The 9,595-nt window shown below is 45.3% G+C and overlaps 1 protein-coding gene across 1 annotated transcript in view; it reads right to left on the bottom strand.

Moving 5' to 3' along the window:
* Nucleotides 1–9,595, bottom strand: part of EVA1C (eva-1 homolog C (C. elegans)) — a 103,902-nt gene extending 94,307 nt beyond the window's left edge. The window contains exon 1 of the mRNA XM_011960132.1: nucleotides 9,470–9,595. The gene's annotated coding sequence lies outside the window, so the exon portion shown is untranslated. The remainder of the gene's footprint in view (nucleotides 1–9,469) is intronic.

Genomic DNA, 9,595 nt, shown 5'->3' with positions numbered 1-9,595 from the left:
AAAAAAAAAAAAAAGAAAAAAATTAATCCTAGCACATCATCACTTTGAGTGTCGCCTCTCTCTCCTTTTCCCTACTTTCTTTTTCTGGAATACTGATCAAATGTATATTCAACCATCATTCCATCCTCCATGTCTTATGACTTTTCTTCCATGTTTTCCACATGTTTACCTGTTTTGTTTCATTCTGGATAATTTCTCCAGCTTTTTTTTTTTTTTTTCACCTCACTGTTTCTCTCTTCAGCTATATCTAATCTGCTCTTCAACCTACCCATCAGGCTTTTCATGTCAATGAATATATTTTTCGTGTGAGTAAATATATTTGATTCTTTTACAAATACACCTGTTTTTTCTTGATAGCCTTTTGTTCCTTTCTCATGATTCCTTCTTAAATTTCTTTTTAGATTCCCTTTTTTTTTGTTGAGGTAGGGTCTTGCTCTGTTGCCCAGGCTGGAGTGCAGGGGCACAATCTCAGGTCACTGCAACCTCTGCCTCCTGGGTTCAAGCGATTCTCATGTCTCAGCCTCCCAAGTATCTGGGATTATAGGCGCCCACCACCACGCCCAGCTAATTTTTGTATTTTTAGTAGAGACAGGGCTTCGCCATGTTGGCCAGGCTGGTCTTGAACTCCTGACCTCAGGTGACCCACCTACCTTGGCCTCCCAAAGTGCTGGGATTACAGGCATGAGCCACCATGACCAGCCCTAGATTCTCTCTTTTATTACTTAAGAACGATGTCATTGCTGCTGACTACTGCTCATATAATGTAATTTTGAATTGTGTGATCATAATCAGCAGCATTTCATCTATAGGAATCTATAGATGGGCCTATATTGATGATGTTCCCATGCAGGCAGTATCTGTGTGTTTGCTTTTGCCAGGTATCATGGGACAGCTTTCTTAGTGTCTCAGTTTGGGTTTCCCAGTAAAGGTAATATGAATTCAAAACCCTGACTCCCCAAAAGGCAGAATTTTGGTTACACTGTCTCAAGAGACATTATTTTTTTCTCCAATCCTGATCCAAGGCTATGACAAGTTTCTTTGTCATCTTTCTTTACAAGAAGGCTGATTTGTTTCGCATCCATCTTTTAATGAAGGTTTAGGCTTTCAAGGTCCTGGCTTTATATAGAGGTCTTTATTCTAATCCCTCACTTTACAGTGGTCTAATGCCTTATCACCTGCGCTTAGGCACCTGTTAACTCTTCATTGTCAAGACCATCAAGCAACTCCAACGTAGGCATGGGGTTTGCACCAGCTATCATCTCTAGTTCTCTATTCTCTCTTCATTTTTGTTTCCAGGATATTTCTTATATTTAAGCACTCACTTACGCATTAAAAGATGTTTCTTGTATTTTATTCAGCATTTCTAGGTGTTATGTTGGGGAAATAGTTTCAGAACGCCAATTTCCAGAAACAAATTACAGACCCAATTCTATAATCAGTTCTTTGGGGCTAGATGGTATTATGTTTAAACAGGACAAGGAATGGACATTACTTACATAAGTCCTGGGAAAGATTTGGCTCTGGTAAATGAAGAGATAAACATGACAGAAGTGCCTCTGCTTTAAACTACATGTAACTTATTTTGTTTTCTTCCCTTAGTATTAGAAAGGCTACCTGGATTCAAATCCCCAAAAGTGACGCTCTTTGCCTCAGTTTCTTGAACTTTTTATACAAGCATCTCCTTTATAGCTACAATTGGGAGGACTGAATGAGTTAACATGAAGTTCTTTGAACAGTGTCTGGCATAGAGTGTTTTATGTGCTTAATAAATTATTTTTAGGGCCAGGCGCAGTGGCTCACTCCTGTAATCCCAGCACTTTGGGAGGCCGGGGCGGGTCGCTCTCTTGAGTCCAGGAGTTCGAGACCAGCCTGGGCAACATAGTGAGACCCTGTCTCTACAAAAAAAAATGCCAAAACAATTAGCTAGGCCTGGTGGCATGTGACTATAGTCCCAACTACTAGGGGGTGCTGAGGTGGGAGGATGGCTTGAGCCCCAGAGGTTGAGGCTGCAGTGAGCCATGATTGCACTACTGTATACCAGCCTGGGTGACAGAGCGAGACCCTATCTCAAAAGTAAAAAATAATTTTTTTCTTTTTTCTTGAGACAGGGTCTCACTCTGTTGCCCAGACTGGAGTGCAGTGGCGTGATCTCGGCTCACTGTAACCTCCACCTCCTAGGCTCAAAAATTCTCCTGCCTCAGCCTCCTGAGTAGCTGGGATTACAGGTGCCTACCACCTTGCTTGGCTAAATCTTGTATTTTAAGTAAAGACAGGGTTTCACCATATAGGCCAGGCTGTAAAAATTTTTTAAAACCCTAAAAGTATTTTTAACTCACCAACTTTTTTACTCGTGCTGAGGGAAACCAAGAAGTTACTGCCTCGGCTGAGCTGGTGGTGCACACGTGGGAGTCAACTAAAGGGGTGGCAGAACAAGGTACCCCAAGGGGCAAGGGGAAACTCGGAAGACACCAGAATCACTTGGTCAGCTGCCTTTCCAATCCGAGATTCTCTTTCCAGTACTAAAATCTTCATGACTCTAGGATTTAGGACTTATGTTATTATGAGAAACCATTTCCTTACAGAAGGATACAAATATACCAGCCTCATTAAAATAGTGACAAAGTATCATAAAACTTCAGACCCCCACCTCCCCAGCCCCTACTCTTGCTCCCACCTTCTTGGCCCATTGCTCAGCTTCAGTGACAGTATGGATTTTTTTTTTTTTTTTTTTACAGGATCTCGCTCTGTTGCCCAGGCTGAAGTGCAGTGGCATGATCTCAGCTCACTGCAAACTTCACCTCCTGGGTTCAAGTGAGTCTCCTGCCTCAGTCTCCTGAGTAGCTGGGACTACAGGAGCATGCCACTATGCCCAGCTAATTTTTGTATTTTTAGTAGAGATGGGGTTTCACCATTTTGGCCAGGCTGGTCTCGAACTCCTGAACTCAAATGATCCACCCGCCTCGGCCTCCCGACGTGTTGGGATTACAGGCATGAGCCACAGTGCCCGGCCATCAGTATGGATATTTAAAACCTGATAGGTACTGGGTTCAAATCCTGCATCTAAATTTTATTAACAGTTGTGGAGCTGGGGAGAGCAGTAGGCAAGTCAGGCAATAGGGGTGGGTAACAAGGGAGCAATTGTTCTCTCACTGTACGCTACCCTCAGAGTGGTGCCTCACGAAGAATTTTAAAGATATTAAGCCAACAGGATGGCTGTAAAGATCAGTGACCTCCAAATTTTTTAACTCATGAACTCATCTATGTAACCAACCTTCCCATGTACCCCCAAACCTAAAATAAAAGTTTTTAAAAATAATTATTATTACTGGCAGAAAAAGATTATAAAAAACATCATGAACAGAAACATTTTGATAACACATCTCCAACATATGCACACTTATTTATAAATCACATGTTCTGTCAATTTATATGTTAATTATAAGCAAAACTTAACTCCTTTTTTTGGTTAAGATGGAAAAGCCAACAGGCAGGAACAGAAGTTCTGACATTTTTCTCCTACCCCACTGGACCACTTTGTGAGTGCACCCGCTTGGGAAGGACGGTGATGAAATGATGCTGAGGGAAGGGTAGGAAAAGGTCAGTCTATTCGGAAGCACCTGAACTGGCAGCGATCACCCCATGAACGATCAAGAAAGGTTAGGCAAATTGTGGCACCTTTTTTTCTGCTCTTGCTCCTCCCTACCCCCAACACCCTTGCAGGCGAAGTCCCCAGCCTGGCCCCATCCCTGTGCTCTGGCCAGCCCTGGTGCTGGAGCCTGCCTCAGCGCTGCTCCCTAGCTGAGTGGTCTTGGGTAAGTTTGTTACCCTCTCTGAGGCTGAGTTCTCATCTGCAAACGAGACCGGTCCTGATCTCATACAGTTGCTATGAGGATGAAATCAGATAAAAACTGAGCTCAACTTTTACCCTCTTCCTTTCTGTTTCTTCTCTGAAACTGCTGCTAGGCTCCCCTTTCCCATAAAGCACCGGGGAGACCAAAGCCATCAATAACAGGGACCACTTGTGGGCCGAGACTCTTCTCTGCCATAAAAAGAGCCGGCAGAAAACTTTTCAGATGTAGTCACTTTCCATGGAAACAGATGAGCAGATTCAGACACTGGCTATTCATCTCTCTTCTTCTGTGGCCTCGAGACAACTCCTTTGGATATTTGGTTTGTTTTTCTTTAGTTGCGAGCTGGCTTTTCACTCCATACATTTTTTAAGGTAAAGATAAATCTTGAATAAAAAGGATGATGTGACTGAGGCATAATACAAGGCAGAGGGAAGGGTGTGTGCATGCGTGTGTTTGCATGGCTGTGCATGCACAGGTGTCTGTATTGGGAGGTGCTGATATGCTGGGGAAATACAGTCCTGGTCTCCCTGGTGATGAGCCCTAGGGTAGGGGGCGAAGGGGACACCCAGCCACACTGTGTACCCGTGGATGAACTGATGCATGGGCAGGAGGTCACCCTCCCCTCTGAACTCCAAAAGTGTGGTCCTCAACTCTAGGTGTATATTAGAATTGCCTGGGGAGCTTTCAAAAAGAGATCAGTGACTGGCTCTCCCAAGGCCAATTACATCAGAAGTCTTGGGGTGCAGCCTGAATGTCTATATATATATTTTTTTAGTCTCCCCAGGAGATGTTATTGTGCTGCCAGGGCTGAGACCCAATGTTGATCTGAAAGCAAATAACAAGGTTCAACCTCTCCAAAATGAACAACTGTGTCCATCAATACCAAGTTCCCACCTCGAGGTCCCAGGTTCAATTGAATTACCATATTTCTATACCCTGGAATTCCTGGCCAATGAAATAAAGAGCTACCAGTCAGGTTTATTTATTGGGCTGCAAATGACCTAAATTTTGGCTGAACTGCATCCCACTAAAATTCATATGTTGGAGTCCTAATCCTTAACACTTCAGACTATGATAGTATTTGGAGATAGGGCCTTTAAACGGGTGACTAGCTTAAAATGAGATCATTTGAAGGAGTCTAGTCCAATATGACTGATGTCCTTGTAAGAAGAGAAGGTCAGGACACAGACACACGTGGAGGGAAGACCATGTGAAGATACAGCAGGAAGATGCCATTTACAAGCCAAGGAGACAGGCTTCAGAAGAAACCAACTCTGCCAAGACCTTGTTCTTGAACTTCTAGCCTCCAGAACTGTGATAAAATAAATGTTCCTTGTGTAAGCCACCCAGTCTGTAGTATATTGTTATGTCAGCCCTAGCAAACTAATACAATCTGGTACCAAGTACCACTTAATGCTCACTTGGGCTACCAATGGCAGGGACTGGAACACTGGCCCAGGCCAGGTGGGTGGTGCACACCTGTAATCCCAGCTACTCAGGAGGCTGAGGCAGGAGGAGATCGGTTAAGGCCAGGAGTTTGAGGCCACAGTGCACTACAACTGCACCTGTGAATAGCCACTGCACTCTGGCCTGGGCAGCAGAGCATGACTCTATTAAAAAAAAAAAACAACACTCCTATTATAGAGTGACCTTTCTTTGAGGTCTGGGGACATTTGGGTACAAGGAAGGCCTTAAAGGCTGCCCCACTCTCCTTGTTTCCCACCCCCTGTCCCTCCTACTTCTCACATGCACCACTATGTGCCCTAGGGCAAAATCAAATGTGGAAACACATGATTATGTCTACTTTGTCCAAGGCCAGGAGTTCTTGAGGAATTCAAGTGAAACCTAGAACAACTTTCTACCCTTTCCTTCCCTTCCTTTCTCCCCACCTCTACCTATAAGCCCATCAATCACTTTGAATTTCTTGGAGAAAAAAAAGAAATGAAGGAAAAAGAAAAGAAGAGGCTGGGTGCGGTGGCTCACGCCTGTAATCCCAGCACTTTGGGAGGCCAAGGTGGGTGGATCACCTGAGGTCAGGAGTTCGAGACCAGCCTGGCCAAAATGGTGAAACCCTGTCTCTACTAAAAATACAAAAATGAGCTGGGTGTGGTGGTGGGTGCCCGTAATCCCAACTACTTGGGAGGCTGAGGCAGGAGAATTGCTTGAACCTGGGAGACAGAGGTTGCAGTGAGTGAGCCAAGATTGCACCAATGCATTCCAGCCTGGGCAACAGAGTGAGACTGCGTCTCAAAAAGAAAAAAAAAGAAAAAGAAAAGGAGACAAAGGAAAGAAGTAGGGAAGAAGGAGAAGACCCAGCTTGCCTTCAGCAGAGAAACAACACAAATTAAAAGCAGACACACACACACAAAACAGTAAGTACTGAAGTACCATCACAAACTAAATACAAGAGACACACTGAAACACCACTCTTTATGGCAAAAATGTAGAGGATCCCTTGCTCTTTATGGCTGCTACTCAAGAGGGTACCCCTCCCTCCTCTCAGCACTCATCCTCAAGCTCCAGCTCCCTGTCTTGTTCTCTGAACAAAGACGATGGGCATAGCATTATACTTCTGGGGTTTGTTTTGTTTTTCAAGTCAATGATGAATTTAGACGTCTCAAGCCAAATCCTCAATTTGAGAATGCAGTCAAATGAACAGAACTCTATCCCAAAGAGGAAAGTGGACGAAAGCCAAGCACATTTGAGTATGAGATTAAGGATCAGAGGCACTAATTTTGCATGAACTTCTCTTGCCTTCGCTGGGATTCATTTTTAATGCAATGATGATAGCCTTCCAGTGGCCGCTGGCGACATCTCAAAATCTTTGGGGATGCTAGAGGAGGCGGTGTTTGGGGAGCCTGTTTACCAGCAGGCTTGGAGGTGATTAGAACGTCACGAGCATGGATGGGGAGAAGGAGGGGCCACGATGCTGCCTCTGGCTTATTAAGAGTGAGATCGATGCTGGAATCCCCGAGGGCAAAAAAAATCAATGACCCAGGAAAACTACACCAGCTGACAGCCCCAGGAAAAGGCTCAAGGAAGAGCCGCAAAGAAGAGAAAGGCTTAAGGAACTTTCCAAAACTCTGTACTGTTAATCTCCTTGGAGGAGAGGGGGGCCTATATTGTACAGACAATGGCTGGGACCCCTGACATTCTGGCACTTTCTTTCACATGGATACACCATCCTCCCTCCTTCACAGGGCAGAGGGGTCCCAAGTTTCCTCTATCCTCTGCTAGTTTTTGATGTTTCCCCTTATTTAGAAAAACAGGCAAGTATCTGCATTGTCAAACACTGCTGTCTAGCCCTGTTTATTGTGATCAGGCTCTGCGGGGGAGAGTCCACTGTCTCTTTCCAGGCCTCAGCTTTGGTTTCTATGCACTCCTTCAAGTTCATAAAAAGGAACAGGACCGACTGTCCCAGGAACACAAGCGGCAAGCTTTGAGGCCACAGGGGGTTCGCGTCAGCTGAAACACTGAACTGGACAATAAGATGGTCATCTTTGGAGCTTAGGAATTTGCAGAGGGAGGGTGGCTAAAACCCAAGTCAAATGAGCCAACTCTGGAAGATGATCTTTCTTTCTCCCTGAGATTTTTCTAATATTTCTCTGACCTCACATGATATGGAATTAAGGTTTAAACTTAAGGGCCTCAGTGGTTTGGGAGGACAGTATATTTCTTTTCTTCTCCCCAAAAGGCTTCTGACATGTTCTCCCTAATCTTCAGATCTCTGGAGAGCATCACTGATGAGAGGAAAAATGGGGACTGGCTGTGGGTAGCAATATCACCACCTACTGCTGGCTCAGGGAGTTTGAAACCCTGGAATTCAGGATCGCATGGAAAGCAGAAGGAAATGCCTTCTGTCGTTTATACTATTTAGAATAACATGTATCAAATCATTCATTTTACTAAGGATATAGCCTCCCTGTTTGATAGCTCAACTCCACTGTATATAACAGTTGCTAGATACAGATAATTCCAAACTTGGGTGGTAATCTATAGACTGTTACAAGTATTGCAACTGCTTGGGTGGTAATCTATAGACTGTTACAAGTATTGCAATTGCTTCCCTAAAGCAACAAAACTCTAAGTGTCTATAATCTGTGAAAACAATCTAATGATTGCACTGCAATTTGCCTAAAGCAATATTTGTTCAGTTGCAATGATGTCACACACACAAAAAGGCTTGTCAGTTTTCAGTTGTTTCCCTAGAATTCAGAGCTAGATGGTGGCTGAACTCAGAACTGCTTTCCATAGCTCAAATCAGCTAATACAGAGCTTTTCTAGCAGCCAAGAAAGTTCTAGTACCAAAAAGAAAAAAAAATAAAGTTAATAGCACTTGAAAAGCCTGATGTATTTCCCCAGAATGCTTACCACAGAGTTCTGATCCTGGGATACTTGATTTTAAGGGCCATGGGTGGCTTGCCAAATAGGCATATCTTGGCTTCCTTTGCTAGGTAGGAATACTGCCTTGATATTACATATTCAAAGCAAAGAACCTCTGACCTAAGGGCTCTCCACTAACAATGACATTCTCCGTAAGTAAACTAGAATCCCAACTCAACTTCTGGTTTGCCTTGTTCAATTTGCTATGTACTAGCCCACTGCACAAACAGGACTGAGGAGGACTCCCTTTACCACCATTATGTTGCAAAAGACTCTGCGCTGCAGGACCCGATAGGGACTAACTGTGCAAAGTCTGAACTTGGCAGAAGATCCCTGGAGAAGGAGGAGTGTGGGGCTCAGAGTTGCTCCCTAAGCTGGCTGAAGGCCTCCAGCCTTGCCAGAGGGAGATCCAGGTCTGTTTCGTCTGCAAGGACATGTGTTAAGGTAAGCAACTGCAGTGCTAACATAAGCATGTGCTCCTAAGTCTATCGTCAACCTAGAAATCCCTTTCACTTTTCACTTTGGGGAGTCACACCTGTAAGTTCAGAACTAGCTGAGATCCGCTGCGAGAACCTGGATCACGATTCCCAAAAAGAAAAGCCTCGTAGTTTATTTGAGAGTAGGAAGTCATTATTTTCTGTGAAGGAAACTGGAATTGGAGAGGGAGGACCCTGGTATACTTTGGCAGAGAGGCTCCTCTCTGTTAATTAAGTATCTCCTCATCCCTCACTGCCTTTCCACCAGACCTTCAGTCCCCGCGGGCTTCCCTTCCTACCTGCCAATGTGGACTCGAGGTCAGGTGTCCTCTGAGCTAGTCTCATTACATGGGCAAACGGGCTACGCGGGTGGCAAACCCGGTGCAACGCCTCCGACCACAACACGTGTATTTTACAGCGCTGGGCGCAGCACAGGGCTCAGTTTAAGGAGCCTCCAGAGAACCAGCGTGGGTCAGGACCGGGTCCCTAATGCTAGGAAATTGACGAGGTCAACAGCAGGGCGAGAAACTCTAAATACATTACACACCCTTCCTTCTTGGGAGTGGCAGTCCCCTGTCGCCACTTCACTCACAGCCACCTATATGCCAAGGGTTCACACCAGACAAGACAAGTGTCTGTGAGCACACCTCAACTTTAATCCTACCCGGCCGTGTCCGCTGGTGCGGCTGCCCCCATTCGAGGGCTCACCTGGGCGCTCCGCGGTGCCGGGGGACGCACAGCCAGGGAGGGCACTCTTACCAGAGAAGTCGCTGAGCGCTGAGATCTCTTTGGAGCAGACGAGGACAGTGCAGTAGAAGAGGCGCAGGAGCTGCCCCGGCGGCTCTACCTGCCGGCGGAGGCCAGGATGCTGCGCGGGCTGGGGCG

The sequence above is a fragment of the Colobus angolensis genome, unplaced genomic scaffold (assembly GCF_000951035.1).
Source record: "Colobus angolensis palliatus isolate OR3802 unplaced genomic scaffold, Cang.pa_1.0 Scaffold506, whole genome shotgun sequence".
Taxonomy (NCBI): Eukaryota; Metazoa; Chordata; class Mammalia; order Primates; family Cercopithecidae; genus Colobus; species Colobus angolensis.
This window is presented reverse-complemented; position numbering and strand designations above follow the sequence as displayed.